At 36.7% G+C, this 16,760-nt stretch overlaps 2 pseudogenes across 1 annotated transcript; one reads left to right on the top strand and one right to left on the bottom strand.

Moving 5' to 3' along the window:
- LOC104772514 (ferric reduction oxidase 5-like) overlaps positions 1–16,760 on the bottom strand; it is a 63,356-nt pseudogene that overhangs the window by 29,786 nt on the left and 16,810 nt on the right.
- Positions 13,446–15,078, top strand: LOC147918820 (BAHD acyltransferase BIA1 pseudogene; annotated as a pseudogene). Its single transcript, XR_015592729.1, has one exon. The product of XR_015592729.1 is annotated as a BAHD acyltransferase BIA1 pseudogene (transcript).

Consider the following 16,760-nt stretch of genomic DNA (forward strand, 5'->3'; position numbering starts at 1 on the left):
ATAGTTTGCTTCTGGATTTTTCTTAAGAGATTCTTGATATGCATCAATGAGGTGTCTGGGAGTTCTGCAGTGCTTGGCCCAATGGTTTGACATACCACATCGATGGCAAGTCGATTTGGCCTTGGAATTTGGCTTAAAGGACCCACGGCCCTTACCACCACGTCCGCGGCCTCCTCGACCAGCCTGGCCCCCACGACTACTACGTCCTCTACCACCACCGCCACCACGGCCATAGTGTTTATCTCTGTGGACGTAGTTGATCTCACTAGGCTCCTTGGGCTCATTAGACTCCACTACAGCTCTCTTTCCCAAGTCGACCTTATTTGCTTCTTGTAATGGGGCTGTACCAGGAGGTCGCATGGCACTGTTCATCATCAATAACTCATCGTTCTGCTCAGCTAGCAGTAAACACTCAATGAGTTCCCCATAGTCAGCAAGCTTTTGATGCCGATATTGTTGCTGGAGTACTCTGTTATTAGGGCTGAAGGTAGACAATGTCTTCTCAATCAGCTCCTGCTCAGTCACCTCTTTCCCACACAGCCTAAGGAGTGAGACAATCCTAAAGAGCTCAGAGTTATACTCTTCTACGGATTTGTAATCCTGGATCCTTAGGCTCTTCCAATCAAACTCTGCCTTTGGAAGGAGCACCGTCTTTTGGTGCCCATAACGGCGTTTCAGCTGTGTCCAAAGGGCAAGAGGATCTCTTAGGAAGAGGTACTGGCTTTTGATACTCTCAGCAATATGATGATGTATGTGCTGGAGACACTTATTCTTGTTTCTGTCCGTAGACTCAACATCCTCATCGATGCACCCTTTCAGGCCATTCGATGACAAGTAGATTTCGGTGTCATTAGCCCATTGCAAGTAATTCTTTCCGGAGGCTTGCAAGATAGGGTAGTCAAGGCTCTTGAGATTAGCCATCTGCATAAATATAGACAACCGATAGTTAGCATGCGGTATTTGAGACCGAACATGCAATAATTTTTCAGGTCATGCGGTATTTGAGACCAAACCATGCCTTAGGTCATGCGGTATTTGAGACCGAACCATGCCTTGCCTCTTATAGTTTTTTTTCGGTTTAAATTCATGCATGCAAGACAACAAAACTAAATAGCTATATGCATGCAACAATTTCCTTATTCCTAGATAGGATTTCCTTATCTTATAATTTCCTATTTGATTTAGGATTAAATATTTTTTTGATTTTAAGGAATTTGGATAATTACTATATTGATTAAGGACTTATCCTAACCAATATTTTAATTTCCGATTAAAAGTTTTAATTTATAGAAACTTATCAAAAGTTTTATTTAATCGGGTTAATTTAGGATAATTACTATAATTTTAATTTGGAAATTATCCTAGAACAACTCTAAAATTTTCGAGTTTATGAATTTAGGATCTAGGGAATTTTCTTCTTGAATTTCTCAAGAACAGTTTAAACAATCCTAAAATATACTTCATGCAATCGATTTTATAACAACCTAAACATGGTCCGATTTTATTGTTATGCATGAATGATCCAAGATTTAATTTCCTAGAACAATCTGTAATAATCTGATCCTTATGAATCTAAAACAGTTCTAGGTTCTTATGCAACAATCAAGCAGTCAATCAACAATTTTAAAGCTTGATATAATTTGGTGCAATTTAACAAACAATCTAACAATCCTATGTGAATAGATTTTAAAGTTTATAGGATTATAGATCTTTAAATTTGTTTGTTGGTTTACTTGGATATTTTAGGGTTCAATAGTTTTTAGTTCCAGATTCAATTATGTGGTTTTAAGAAGTTTGAATTTTGTTTACCTTAACACCACAAGGATTCTGACTGGAATTGATCTGGGAGCTAAAGACCTCAGATATCTCTTGACCACGAACCACGAACAGCTTTCCCACGAACAGCTCCTTGCTTCCCGCGAACAGCTTCTCGCACTCACCCCCGATCGACGAACCGCGAACAGCAAACCTCGACCAAGCTGTCGAGAGAACTTTGATCACAAGCTAAGGGTTGCTTGTGAACAAGAGGATCTTCGAACAGGAGGGATTTGATCTCGGATGGAAGTAAGAACAGGAAGTCGGTTTAGGGTTTTAGGGTAAGGGAGAATAGGCGGCTGCTTTAGGGTTTAGGGATAGAGGCTATCGTGCTGATAACGTGTTGTAAATTGGAGAGTTTAGGAAGTAAATCTCTTAGGTTATTATCGATAGGAATTGAGGTTACAACAAGTATATATAGGGATTACAAGGACCTAAGCTAAACCGACATAGAACTAAGGATCGCCGACGGGCTTCGGCTGATGGGCCTAATGCGCGCGGACCAAGTATGGCCGATAGGCCGAGTATGGACGGACTGGATAGTGGGCCGGTCGATGGAGTCCACTAAGTGTTTTACAACAGATATGGGATTTTTGGAAAAAGAAAAAAGTGATGGTAGTATTAGAATCTAAATAAGTGATACCTTTTTGAAAATTCTCAAATTGTAGACATGAATATCTTAACATTTTAAGAAATGTAAGGTACGTACGTGCATATATATTGGCATAGTGCGGACCAAACATGTTGTAATAACCTTTTAAACTGCTGATATTTCTATTGAGTTTCCCCCGTTACTCGTAAACGGAACCAAATCTAAGACAGAGAGGTTCGTCTTTGGTGCTTCGATGGCTGAAAAGCTCAAAAATAGAGGTTCGTGTGGAAAACGTCTGCCACAAGCTACCCGTGTTGAGTCCATCACGGCGGTGCTGTCACGATGCATGAAAAAGGTGCGTCAGTCAAAGTTGGGTGACGTAACAGAGTTTGATATAACACAGACCATGAACTTCCGACCTAGAGTTTCCTCCTCTCTCTTGCCTTGCAAGGCAATTGGAAACTTCTTCTTTTTACCATTATTTAAGGAGAGCTCTGGGAGTAAGATAGAAAATCCAAGAGAGAGTGTCTAAGCCGCAAAGAACTAAAGAGGAACCCAATGATCAGCTTATCAGAAACGATCCCGAAGACGCAAAAATAGTTAGACGGCAATTTTGTTAATATATGAAAAATGGTTAGAAGCTCTTTTAAAAAAAGATATGGGTTAGTCAAATTGTTTACTCTTATTTTTATTCTTTAATTGTTTTGGTATTTAGAATTAGATTGAGGGCTTTGATATTATATCAAAATATGTATTAATAAATTATGTTGTAAGAAACCAAAAGCGTGCGTATTAATTATCTCATTAAATGTCATAAACTTGAAATTATTCAAATTAATTTCAACAATTAAAAGTGATATTCTGAATAGAAAGTAGTATTTCTGAATCCTTACGCAACGTATTATCTATATATACATTTTTAGAGACATTTAGCAAATAAATCCTAAAGTTGCTACTTACTTACAAAGAATGCCATTATCATTAAACTTTAAATTAAAATTTAAAACCAATATTTTGGGCTAAACAAAATTTCCTAAAATATCTCAATAATCAATCAATGACTAATTACAATATCTAATTAAATTAATTACAATATCTTCAATTAATCCTTTACTATCCTTATAACCAAACACAATTAAAAGATTTTGTTTGAAATATAAAATATATTTTTTTAATTAAAATTATGATTTTCCTATCATCTTTGTTTGATTTATTTAGTTTACTTGCTTTAAATCATCATAAAATACATAAAATTAATGTAACTATATTTTTTTGCATGTCTTATTTAAGCAAGGAAGAAAAATTGTGTTTGGGTATGTAGCGGGATGAGTTTGTGTATTAATAAAATTAAAAATTATATAATTAGTTGTTAGTAAATCATCAGTTCATTGTTTTGTTTAAACCATCGACTTAGAATATTAGGCATATCTAATTGAGTTTATTAAATTATGGTTATGTAAAATAAACAAGCAGTACTATGATGTATTATGGATTATATTCTGAATTTAACAATTTAAATTTGTAAACCTATATTTTTAAACCGGTAAACCTAAATAATATATAGATATAAGGGATATACATTTAAAATTTACAAAACATTAGTCATATATATATATATATATTTAGTTTACTAAAAATTTATATTTATACTTTATTTTAAAAAATATAGTCCCGCTGTACACTGCGGGTTAAAATCTAGTATTTTCCATAAAGCGTCTGAACACACCGATTGCCGTATATGATTTGATTAAAGTTTGAATACCGTCTTTGAAATGTATCATGCTCATGTATGTTGGTTGCCTGAAGCATTTTTTATCCTTAATTAATTAATCAATTATATATATTGTTGGGCTTTCCAAGCCAAAGCCAACTCCCCTATTGGTATGATATTATCCGCTTTGGGTCTAGGTGGCAAAGCCCGCACGGATTTCTTATTGGGCTCCTTCCCAAAAGGCCTCATACTAATTGGAGTTGGTCTTGGCTTATATACTAGAAACTTATTTTCTAATCTTCAGATGTGGGACATTGTTTGTATCCCAACAAACCTCCCCTCAAACTATGTACCATGATACTTTGGCCTCCCCTTCAGCGAAATCCAGGTACCTAGGCTCTGGTACCCCCTTATTCCTGAAGTATTCTTGATGCACCCTTAATCATGTCATCTTTTTAAGAGATCCTCCCACATAGAGCCCACACCCACTTCCCTAGGTCCACTTTTTGACCTAGGCTCTGATACCAATTGTTGGACTTTCTAAGCCCAAGCCAACTCCCCTTTTAGTATGATATTGTCCGCTTTGGGCCCAGGTGGCAAAGCCCGCACGGATTTCTTATTGGGCTCCTTTCCAAAAGGCCTCATACTAATTGGAGTTGGTCTTGGCTTATATACTAGAAACTTATTTTCTAATCTTCAGATGTGAGACATTGTTTGTATCCCAACAAACCTCCCCTCAAACTATGTACCATGATACTTTGGTCTCACCTTCAGCGAAACCCAGGTACCTAGGCTATGGTACCCCCTTATTCCTGAAGTATTCTTGAGGCACCCTTAATCATGTCATCTTGTTGAGAATCGCAGACCCCGATTCACCTCTGTAGTGAACCGCAGACTGCGACTCTGCCCCTACTCCTCTTCTACTTCACAGATCAGTTTGCATAACATAAACATAACACAGAGATTTAACAAGTTCCCCTCATGCAGAGGGTACATCTCGTGTGGGAACCTTCTCCCACAAACATCCACTATCAATCAACCAAGGTTTTACATAGTATTACATATACAAGCTTAGAGAACTAACAACTACAGAGAACTTGAAGAAGAAAACACATAATAGATCTAGCTTTTCTTCTTCCTCTTTCTCTGTCTCTGGTTCAGCTCTCCTCTCCATGTATAATCCATAAACACCTCCATAACCCCAAAGAAGCAGCTCCACCTTCGTCTCTCATCAAAGTGTCCTGAAGACACCTTAAACATAGACAAGGTTATGTCTGGCTCTCAGCCCTTCGACCCCAGCCGAGCTTCTGCTCCTTTATCATGGTTCTACGCACAGCTTCAAGCTCCATGTACGACACCCTGTGCATGCTCTCTGCACTGCGCCCTGCGTCTGCCATGCACGCTGTGCCCTACAGCCGTCACCAATGTACCTCCAGCTTCTTTAGTGCGTGCTCTGCGGCTTTCTTCAGCATACATGTTTCTTCAACCCTAGTTTCCTTTTTATAGTGAAACCCTAGAGCTTATGTCGGTTTAGTCCTGCAGGCCACACAACACGGATCCTGTATGGGCTTCACACCAATAGAGGCCCAGTTCTTGGTTTAGACCAAATAAGCCCATATGAAGCAAACATTTACAACAAACTCCATATTTTGCTTCATTTGGTCCAACTCACAAAATCCCCTTTGTGTTGATTCTTTCCTGAAAAGAAAAACAAAGCTTGTCTTCTCCTGTAGAACCTGCAACTCCCAATGATCCTTATCTTTTGTCCACCTTAGGAATTTTTAACTTCATCTTCAGAAACTTAAAGAGATTCGCGACTCTCCCTCAAGCTTCCTTCTTCTGATGACTGTAATCCCACTTACAGACAAACTCCGACCACTGAACCCGACAACTGAAGAAACCCTTACAACCTTGTTTCTTGATAATCAATACAGAACACAACCAACCGTTTAATGTTCTTTTGTGTTCTCCAATGTCATCCTCTGACATTGCTCTGAAATTCCCAGCACCTATCGAATCCTTAGACTGTCTCATGATTGTCACTATATTCGAAGTTTCTGAAATTTCAGTCTGCGAAGCCATACAGCTTCTCCCTTGTTCTTGACAGCTTCTCTGAATCGCTTACGATGCTCTTCAGCTGTCCGAACAAGTTTGTGTAACTCCCTACACGAATCAACTTCTTCAATCTTGTTTCTCTTGATCTTAGAAACACTTATGAAGATCTTTACTTGATTCCCTTGTTCCTCACAACAGATCCACCTAGAAACATAACTTCTGATTCACCCTCAGGTAACACCTGAATTTTTTTTTTTTTTTTTTTGTGGAGCTTTGGTCTTGAAAACCTCTAGAATAAGTAAAGCTCTGAGATATCAACCTCTCAGCATACAATTACAACAATCACACAACCTCTTCCATGGTTTCTGATAAACGCCATAGACTTGTTATCATGATTGTATATCATTTGTATCCATCTACAACATGATTCACTTGGTGGACCTTTGATTCTCCTCATGTGCACTGAGCTTGAACCAAACTCTCTTGAATCCCATGCAGAACACATGAATCACACATGCTTCAAACTTGAAACAATCCCTGATTCATCCTGTAAAACAATCTCAACCCAATGCACTACTCCTCAGATTGAGTTTACATTCCATCTGTTTAACCAACTGACTTATGAACCCAGCTTGTATGACCTGACAATACAAACTCTTGTTCAACCTCATGTTAAAACGGATGTCCGACCAACAGCTTAAAAACCTCTGCTAGTCTCCTTGTAACAGCCTTTAGTGCTTCACTCTATAATCCCTGAAGCCACACCTACTGTTAACATAACCCTGCAATAGTTCTTCACGTTTGCAGACCTTACCAAGAAGAACCTTGGTACCAGCATTATATCTTTTCTCACCATTCATCAATACAACTTGACATGTCTTTACCATTGATGAATCCTCACTTAACCTTCGTGTAAGTGACTCTCCTGAGAAAACTTAATGATGTTGCTAGACCCACTAGTCTTCTACTAGTCTTGTCTATCATAACCTGCATCTTTAACCACCAGAGATCTACTTGAATCCTCCCCTTATATTCACATACTTCCTTATTAAGTGTCAACAAACACTTAAACTTCCTACAAGTGATACCTTCAGAAGATTCATCCACCAGATCATCTCTGTAGATGCAAACAGGCGAACCAAAACTTTTCTGTTTCTGATTCTCTTCTCAATGCAAAACCTAACCCCAGTCACCTTCCGCCAGCCTTGTAGATTCTTGCACTTACTTGCAAACTCTTGCACAGTCCTGCAACGTCTACAAAAGTCTTCCCGAGATTTTAAGTCACCTTGAAGAACCAACTCCACCTTGACAAATTAAATCGCATTGGCTGCAACTTCGACTCTTGGTACTCTTCTGCATTCCCATTCTCTGTAGACCTACCTTGATTGTAGTCCTTTCAAATCTCTAACAACCTGAGACTTCACCATTCACCCAACACCTCTCAAATCTGACCACTTCAACACAAATTGTCTGGTCCATCTTCATACTCATCTGAATCTTCGACACAACTAGCTGACCTAACAACCCTCTTACACAGATTTACCTTTGAAGGCGTCCCTTAGTAAATCTGTGACTCCAATAGTTGTACCTTCAACCAATTTCTGAACACCACTACACAGACTTTCAACAACCGAAAACTGACTTTTTAATAGTTGAAGACATCTACATCCTTGCGTTCTCCTAGTGTCTAGATTCCATAAACTGAAATAGCTTTGAGTATTCAGAAGCTTCAAAACAGAACATCACATGTACCTTGTGACCGCAGCGGAAAACTGAACTCCTGTTTTGATAAGTTTTGAGCCTTATGGATGATGCTTCAATTCCTTCTTCACAGCCATGTGCAAATCACCTTCACACATCCATCCATGAACCTGAATCAAATACTGCAGATAACTCCACCTTAAAACAACCCCATAATTGATTCAACCTTCGAGTCTTCTACAACAGTCTCCGGATCCTCCTTGTATGCTTTTAGCGTCATGCCTAAGTCTGTGAATTCCTGAGCCTGTGCTCTGATACCACTTGTTGAGAATCGCAGACCCCGATTCACCTCTGTAGTGAACCGCAGACCGCGACTCTGCCCCTACTCCTCTTCTACTTCACAGATCAGTTTGCATAACATAAACATAACACAAAGATTTAACGAGTTCCCCTCATGCAGAGGGTACATCTCGTGTGGGAACCTTCTCCCACAAACATCCACTATCAATCAACCAAGGTTTTACATAGTATTACATATACAAGCTTAGAGAACTAACAACTACAGAGAACCTGAAGAAGAAAACACATAATAGATCTAGCTTTTCTTCTTCCTCTTTCTCTGTTTCTGGTTCAGCTCTCCTCTCCATGTATAACCCATAAACACCTCCATAACCCCAAAGAAGCAGCTCCACCTTCGTCTCTCATCAAAGTGTCCTAAAGACACCTTAAACATAGACAAGGTTATGTCCGGCTCTCAGCCCTTTGACCCCAGCCGAGCTTCTGCTCCTTTATCATGGTTCTGCGCACACTTCAAGCTCCATGTACGACACCCTGAGCATGCTCTCTGCACTGCGCCCTGCGTCTCTGCGTCTGCCATGCACAGCGCCCTGCGCTGTGCCCTACAGCCGCCACCAATGTACTTCCAGCTTCTTTAGTGCGTGCTCTGAGGCTTTCTTCAGCATACATGTTTCTTCAACCCTAGTTTCCTTTTTATAGTGAAACCCTAGAGCTTATGTCGGTTTAGTCCTGCAGACCATACAACACGGATCCTGTATGGGCTTCACACCAATAGAGGCCTAGTTCTTGGTTCAGACCAAATAAACCCATATGAAGCAAACATTTACAATATATATATATATATATATATAATAATAATAATTCGTGAATTTCGTTTCACTTAAACTATTGTTTAGTCATCTACTAGTTGCTTACTCGTTTAGGATTGATTTTCTACATTTACCATTATTATTTTGTATTGTTAGTCAAGGAATAAATCATCTGTGGATTTGAAACCGACTTTAACAACTAACCAGAAAAGTGAATGTATTCTTTATGAAGTCAATTTTCTAGTCTCATTTTAAAGGTATAAGAATAAGACTATCAATTCTTTAATTAGCGATCGAGTTTGGATATTGTAGTGTAGTTAATTTTTTGAGCTTCTTTTGCATGATATGAGAATTCTGACTGAACTTGAAAGAGAATAATGGGTACGTAGTTGTCTGATGAAACTAGACTTTTTGTAAATAATGGTTTTAAGAATTAAAAAAATGGGTTAATTAACTAAATACCATAGTTTTGAAAAGTATTTAAGAGAATACACAACTATTTTTTTATATTAGAAAAATACCATAGGGCCTACGTTTTTTTGGGTGTAAAAAGACAAAATCACCCTTTTTAATTTTAGTGTAAGATTGAAAAGTAAAAGATTTGGTGAGATTTTTTAAAATAGCATGTCATTTCGTTTTAATTTTAAAATATAAACCCTAACCATTTCATTTGTGAACCTAAACCGACATATAATTTTGTTCTAGTTGTAAAATCTAAACCCTAAACATCTTATTTGTGAACCCAAACCGACATATAATTTCGTTCTGATTGTAAAATCTAAACCCTAAACATCTTATTTGTGAACCCAAACCGACATATAATTTCGTTCTAATTGTAAAATCTACACCTTAATTATCTTATTTGTGAACCCAAACTGATATATAATTTTGTTTTAATTGTAAAATCTATACCCTAACCATCTCATTTGTGAACCCAAACCGACATATATTTCGTTTTAATTGTAAAATGTAAACCCTAACCATCTCATTTGTGAACCCAAAACGACATATAATTTCGTTCTAATTGTAAAATCTAAACTCTAATCATCTCATTTGTGAACCCAAACCAACATATATTTTCGTTCTAATTGTAAAATTTAAACCCTAACCATTTCATTTGTGAACCTAAACCGATATATAAATTCGTTCTTAAGAAAAATAACATGATATTTAAACGAATAACTTATAATATATGTAATGGGTATAAAAGTAATTGTAAATGAAGAGAGAGAAGTACACTGTACAATTGTGGTAGTTTCTTAATTAGTTTTAATTCTTGTGGCATCTACTACATATACTCTTATTCACCCCACTAAGAATTTACATATCGTCAAATGATAACATATATGTTAGATAGACAAATTTGAATGACTTCCAGTTGATATATGTGAGGTTTTTTATGGGACGATAAAAAAATGCAGTTAGTAAAGAAAAAAGAAGAATAATAATAATAAAAATAATAATAATAGTATTTTATGAATCGGTAGGACAGCGTAATCTTGTTTTTGATTTTGAAGAATAAATGGGAGGTTCTGAAATTTCTAATTTTTCTTGATATTTTTAGGTTACATAGTACACTTCTTTGCTAGAGTTTCCTTTATGACACGAGGTTTTCATGGCAAATAGTTGGTGGTGTTGTTTCGACGACAAAAGGAGTTTTTAGCAAGATTAATATAAGATGACGAAAATATGAAAAAGAAAAATCTAAATCACTAGCACCTCTTAAACAAAGATATTTTTTTTGAATTTTTTTGAATTTTTTTTTTTTTTTTTGCATCATTTTCATTTTGATAGTAACAAAAATATTTTCTCATTGAATTTAAACCAGGATATTAGACCTAAGGCTGAGTCTTATTCCCAAATTCATATTTTTTTGGACGGAGTGATTGTGGGACAAATTTTATAACAGAGTCACATGTATACTTGCGAATTAACAAGACATTTTTTGTCCCTTAGTAAAACACCACAATTTTCCTACGAGGTCATTGTACAAGGTTTATAAGCCAAAAAGATAAAGACCACTGATCAGTTTATATGCTGGAAAATCATCCCATGCCAAAAATCTTGGAACCCGTTATCGCAATGTATATCACACAAGGCATATAGGATAACAGAGGCGTACTTGTGGTCACTTGGAGCATATTTTGAGCCCCAGTAAGCACAAGTTATATCAGCTAATGCACTAATCTTATTCATCTATGAAGTATGGTGCACATGGAGGAACTTGAGCTTTTATAAAAGGGCTTTTCACAGATGCAATGGAAAAGTACCACATTTGTTGATATATAAAATAATGTGTATTATAAAGTTTGAATTTTTCTATGGTTTTGACTTATAAGATAGATGGATTTAACCAGGTGGCTTCCCAGACAGCATGAAGTACATTTACCATGCCACGGTTGATTTCTATGATAAACTAAAAGAGGAACTTGAGAAAGAAAGAAGGTCAGGTTGTGGCTTCCAGCTCAAGAAATCAGTTAAGACCAAAGGAACCAACTTTAAGCAACTTAGTGTGAAGAGTTGGGTAGTTATATTGCAAATTATTCCAACTCTTCACAATAGACGCTGTCAATCAAGAATAATGGTGTTTCTGGTATTTGAATACCTCAAAACTTAGCCTTCCGTGTAAGCTCTTCAAAATTGGAGGAAATCTTAGTAGTGAAATAGTTTCTCTCAATTATTATATTCTTTAGTTTGTCTAGCAAATACTTAGTAGGTAAAACACTACTTGTCTAGCAAATACTTATATTTCAGATGATAGTAAATATATTTTTTTTTTTTTTTGTCAACTATTGGGCCACAACTGACCGGCCCATTAACCATGACCGGCCCATTAACCAAATTCCTACATTCGTAAGAACCGGGACTCGATCCCGGGTGTGATGGTGACTTCTACAATTGGACTTACCTCCTGCCACTGCACTAAGGTCACTTCACTAGATTTTAACTCGTGGTATAATAAGAATATATCTTTTATAATAAGAATATACTAGATTTTAACTCGTGGTATACCGTATGCATATAATTTTATTTATATTTATATCTTATGTTGTATTTGTTTGTTAAACATTGAATGTTTTGTAAATAGAGAAATCACTAAATTTTCTGGCTATTTGTACCGCTAAATGTTCATATTAAATTTTTAACCCGCAATACACTTCATGACCATTAGTTTGTTATATTTAGTTTGTTTTGTTTAGCATTTGAGAATCTATTTTAATTTTTAATTACTATAACAAAAAAATAAGGGATCTAAATACATAATAAGTAATTTATACGCTGTGATTAAGTCATATTTTTCCTAATGATTTAATTATTTTACACAATCTTAGTTAAATCAGCTTGATTTTATATGTTAAATTTTCTAATATTTGTAGTGTTGACATATATTAAAATGAGTATTTAACCCGTGCTAACACAAATTTAATGATATTTTATTTATTCCAACATGTCCTCTTTATAACACATCTACTATATAATCATATTATATAGTATTTTAATTTTTTTTTAATTTTACATATTCGTAATATTCTAAAATTTTATTAAGTTTATATATAATAATTATAATATTTAAATAATTGCGAATCAAAGTTTTTCCTATGTTAAGAATCAAAACTCACAGGTTTTGAAAAACAAAATGGGAATCAAATTGTTGTTTTCTTTGTTTGCAAAAAATCCGGAGATAAAATATCTTCAAAGCACAATAGAATGTGCGGTTAAATATATCATAGTTTTTGTTTCCATATTGATTGCTGTAATTTTTTAATTGGAATAGAATGTAAAATATTTAGGAAACAAAATCTGACGTAATGTTATTTTTAGAAATCTTTTAGGGATTAACTTTGTAAATAAACTTTTAAATAAATACAAATAAAATGGTATAAACCAAAATGTATTTAACAAATTGTATATATAGATATACAAATATATTAGTTTTCCATATCTGGATCTAGTAGTCTTCGAGATCTCCTAATACACTCCGCTATGTTTTACTAATGATATTTTCGTAATGTGTAGCTAAATTCGCTTGCTTTAGGGTTAATCTATCTACTTGCATAGCCTTAATGGCCTAATGCAACAAATCTGTATATATAGCATTCGACAGAAAAAAATATTGCCATATTATAAAACCGATGGTTTTGGTAAATCCATTACAAATTTAACCGCTTGAATTCGTCAACATCTGGTACATCGAATTCCCACGAAACCATAATATAATAGTCATTTAACATTATTTATATGTAAATGTAATACAGCCAGGTGCATGCATTATTCGGACAAAATTTTTTGGCATATAACGTTTTAAATTCAACATTCAATGAATGATATACCTTGGCGGACGTTCAATAGATTTCTTTTGAAAAATATCGGTGCCGAACTCGTCCTTTGAGCTACCAACGTAACTCATCCTTTAAGACACCCAATCTTTTTTTTCTGTTTTGTGCTCTTAAGAGTCAATGCCATTGAACAAAACATTGACTAACCAATATATCCATTTCCAACCACTAACCAAAACAGTACACAAAGAATTGATATTGTCGATCTATATGTTGTGGCGAATTCATGTATCTCTCTCTATTCTGTCTATATGTACATATACACTGCAGAGTGCAAATATGAGCAGCCCTCAAACGCCTTTTAGTATTTTGTTCAAAAGTAAGAAAGTAACAATGGAGCTGGAACTCTTAAGCAAAGAAATAATCAGACCCGCTTCACCCAATCATCTCCAAACCCTTTCTCTTTCTCTCTTCGACCAGTTCCTTCCTTCAACTTACGTTTCCGCCATTTTCTTCTACGATGATCAAGCAAACCAAGAAGAAATTGTTGTCCAGAGGCTCAAGGGCTCACTCTCTCAGACTCTGTCTCTTTTTTATCCGTTCGCTGGAAGAATCAAAGACGGTGTCACTGTCCATTGCAACGACGAGGGAGCTTTGTTTACAGAGGCACGGGCTGATATACTTCTTTACGATTTTCTGAGAAACCCATCAGATGCTGACTTGGTTCACAAGCTCATTGCCTCTCCGGACCATGCAGATCCAGATACCTGGCCTTTGTTGCATGTCAAGGTCATTTTCTTCAGAGACCAAGGATTCGCGGTTGCAGTTAGCGTCTCTCACAAGATATGTGATGCAGCCTCGTTGTCAACGTTTGTTTGCAGCTGGACAAAGGCTGCAAAAGGGTATGCTGACACAGTGAACCCTGAGTTTGCGGCCGCTGATTTCTACCCTCCTGCTGATATTACTATCGAGTTTCCTCCGTTACACGTACACGAAACAAAATCCAAGACAAAGAGTTTTTACTTTGGTGCTTTGATGATTGAAAAGCTCAAAAACAAAGCTTCGGATGGGAAACGTGTGCCACAAGCTACCCGTGTTGAGTCCATCACGGCGCTGCTGTTTAGATGCATGACAAAGGCGCACCAGTCAAAGGTGGGAGAGATTACAGAATTCGCTATAACACAGACAATGGACTTGCGACCTAGAGTTTCTACCTCTCTCTTGCCACACAAGGCAATTGGAAACTTCTTCTTTTTACCATTATTTATGGAGAGCTCAGAGAGTAAGATGGAAATCCAAGAAACGGTATCTAAGCTGCATAGAACTAAAGAGGAGCTCAATGAGCTTATCAGAAACGATCCTGAAGACGCAAAGAGTCGAGTTGAAGCCAAAGAGAGAATCGCAAGTGCGATGCTGACTTCGTTGTGTGAGGTAAGTCCTGAGACGGAGACATATGCTGTGTCTAGCTGGTGCAGAATGTCATTTTATGAGGCGGATTTTGGATGGGGTAATCCGGTTTGGGTTGCTCCCGATTCGATTGATAAAACGCAGGTCGTGTTAATGGACGCAAAGGACGTTGGAGGGGTTGAGGCATGGGTCACACTATCTGAAACTGACATGGCTATGTTTGAGAATGATGATGAGCTGCTCTTCTTCGTTACACCAAGTCCTAGTGTCCTCATCTAGTAATAACTATTTTTATCAAACCAAACTAAAACAGACTGGCTCAAACTTATTATAGACCTGTGATCTAGAAAAGTATGGCCATGTAATATTATACTACTATGTATACGATGTTCTATAATTAAATGATTTTATTTATTTTTCATGTTATTTGATATATATTTGATTTTACATGCTGCATTTTTTTTTTTTTTTTGACAACCACATGCTGCATTTAAGTTTATTTTTTTAATAAGATAAGTATAATATATACTCGAGATAAGGTCTAGTGAATATTGATGTATATTGGTCAACTGGATTTTTAGAAACAAAAAATGTAGATTTCATCTATGTAATTTTTTAATAAGAAAATAACATTCCCTTTTTGCATTATGTTATAATGGGCTGAACTCTGAATTTGAAAGAAGAAAATAAAGTATTAACAAGCAAAAGCTAACAACAAGAAAAACAAAAGCGATAATAGGCTGAATAAGATGAAGATGCCATATTGCCATACATATTAACATTCCCTTTTTGCATTATGTTACAAGAATAATTTAGCAGCAAGCCATCTAAAAATGTCAAAGACCTGAGTTTTTGTACCTCGAGACATCAAAAGAGTTTTTTTTTTTGCTAAGTGAGTAAATATCATATAAAGGAAAGAGAGTTTGGATTTGAATTTGAGATTACCAAACCAGTTGGTTCTTTGGCAAAAAAGAGATCAAACAAGGAAGCAAAAGCTTGTTATAGGTTAGAACCCTCATCATATCTAGAGGCACATAGGTTTCCTGCACTCATTGTGTTGATGATTTCCCGGTGAACTGTGAACAGTCTTGAAGATGGCCAGCGGCGGAACTATTTGACCATTGTAGAAGACATTGTTTCTCTGCTTCCAGATAGCGTAGACTATAGCTTGAGCAACCAGTTTCCTGAGGATGGAAGGATAGAGGTTGTAGAGACCTGAGTCTAAAACATAAGATCTTCCCAATCCTGGAAAAGAGATGGAGATGATCTTAATCTGGCAAGAACCAAGGACAAGATGACAGCGCTGAACCGAAAAAAGAGGAACAAGTGATCTCTGGTCTCCACAGCAGAAGAACACAAGCAGCAAAGAGGGGAGACTGGCAGTCCTCAAGAAAGCAGTCGTGATGTAGTAGGTAATCGGTCAAGGTGTGCGACCCACATCTGAAAAGAATTCTTTGGAGTTGCCCCTTTAAACCAAACAGAGGAAGCCCAATTCTTTCCCCCTTTCTTAATGCCTAAGAGCTTCCCATGTTAAGGAGAAGGAAAAGCCTTTGCAAGCCACATTATTGATTACCCAACCATAAGAATCATCCCTATGCAGCTGCAGAGGAAGGGATATGGTAGTAAGGAAAAACTGAAGTTCGAGAGCTTGTTGGGAGTATGGTGAAGGCAATCTCCACAGGGAGCCCTCTTTAGCTTGTTGCGATCATGTTGAGACCTTCTTCCTCAAAAAACTTAATGAGAGGACCAAAAGGAGACCACAAATCCCACCAGAAACTTGCTGTTAAACCATTGCCAACATTACACTTTAAGAACCGTTCTGCAAGTGGTCTCAACCGCAAAAGACATCTCTAATTCCAAGAATCACTCTGTTTCTCTTGAATTGCCCAAAAATCAGAGAGAATGCCATTCTTTTTCCCATTTAAGTTATGATGTCTATGCCAAGCAACCCAAAGGGACCCACTATTTGTAAAAAGTAGCCAAACAAACTTAAGGCTAAGAGCTAAATTCCACTCCGAGAATCTTTTTAAGCCTAGTCTTCTCTCTCTTTTGGTAAAAACACTGTCCACCAAGCGACCTTGGCTTTATGATGAGAT

The sequence above is a fragment of the Camelina sativa genome, chromosome 20, assembly GCF_030686135.1.
Source record: "Camelina sativa cultivar CO46 ecotype springtype chromosome 20, ASM3068613v1".
In the NCBI taxonomy this organism is placed as follows: domain Eukaryota; kingdom Viridiplantae; phylum Streptophyta; class Magnoliopsida; order Brassicales; family Brassicaceae; genus Camelina; species Camelina sativa.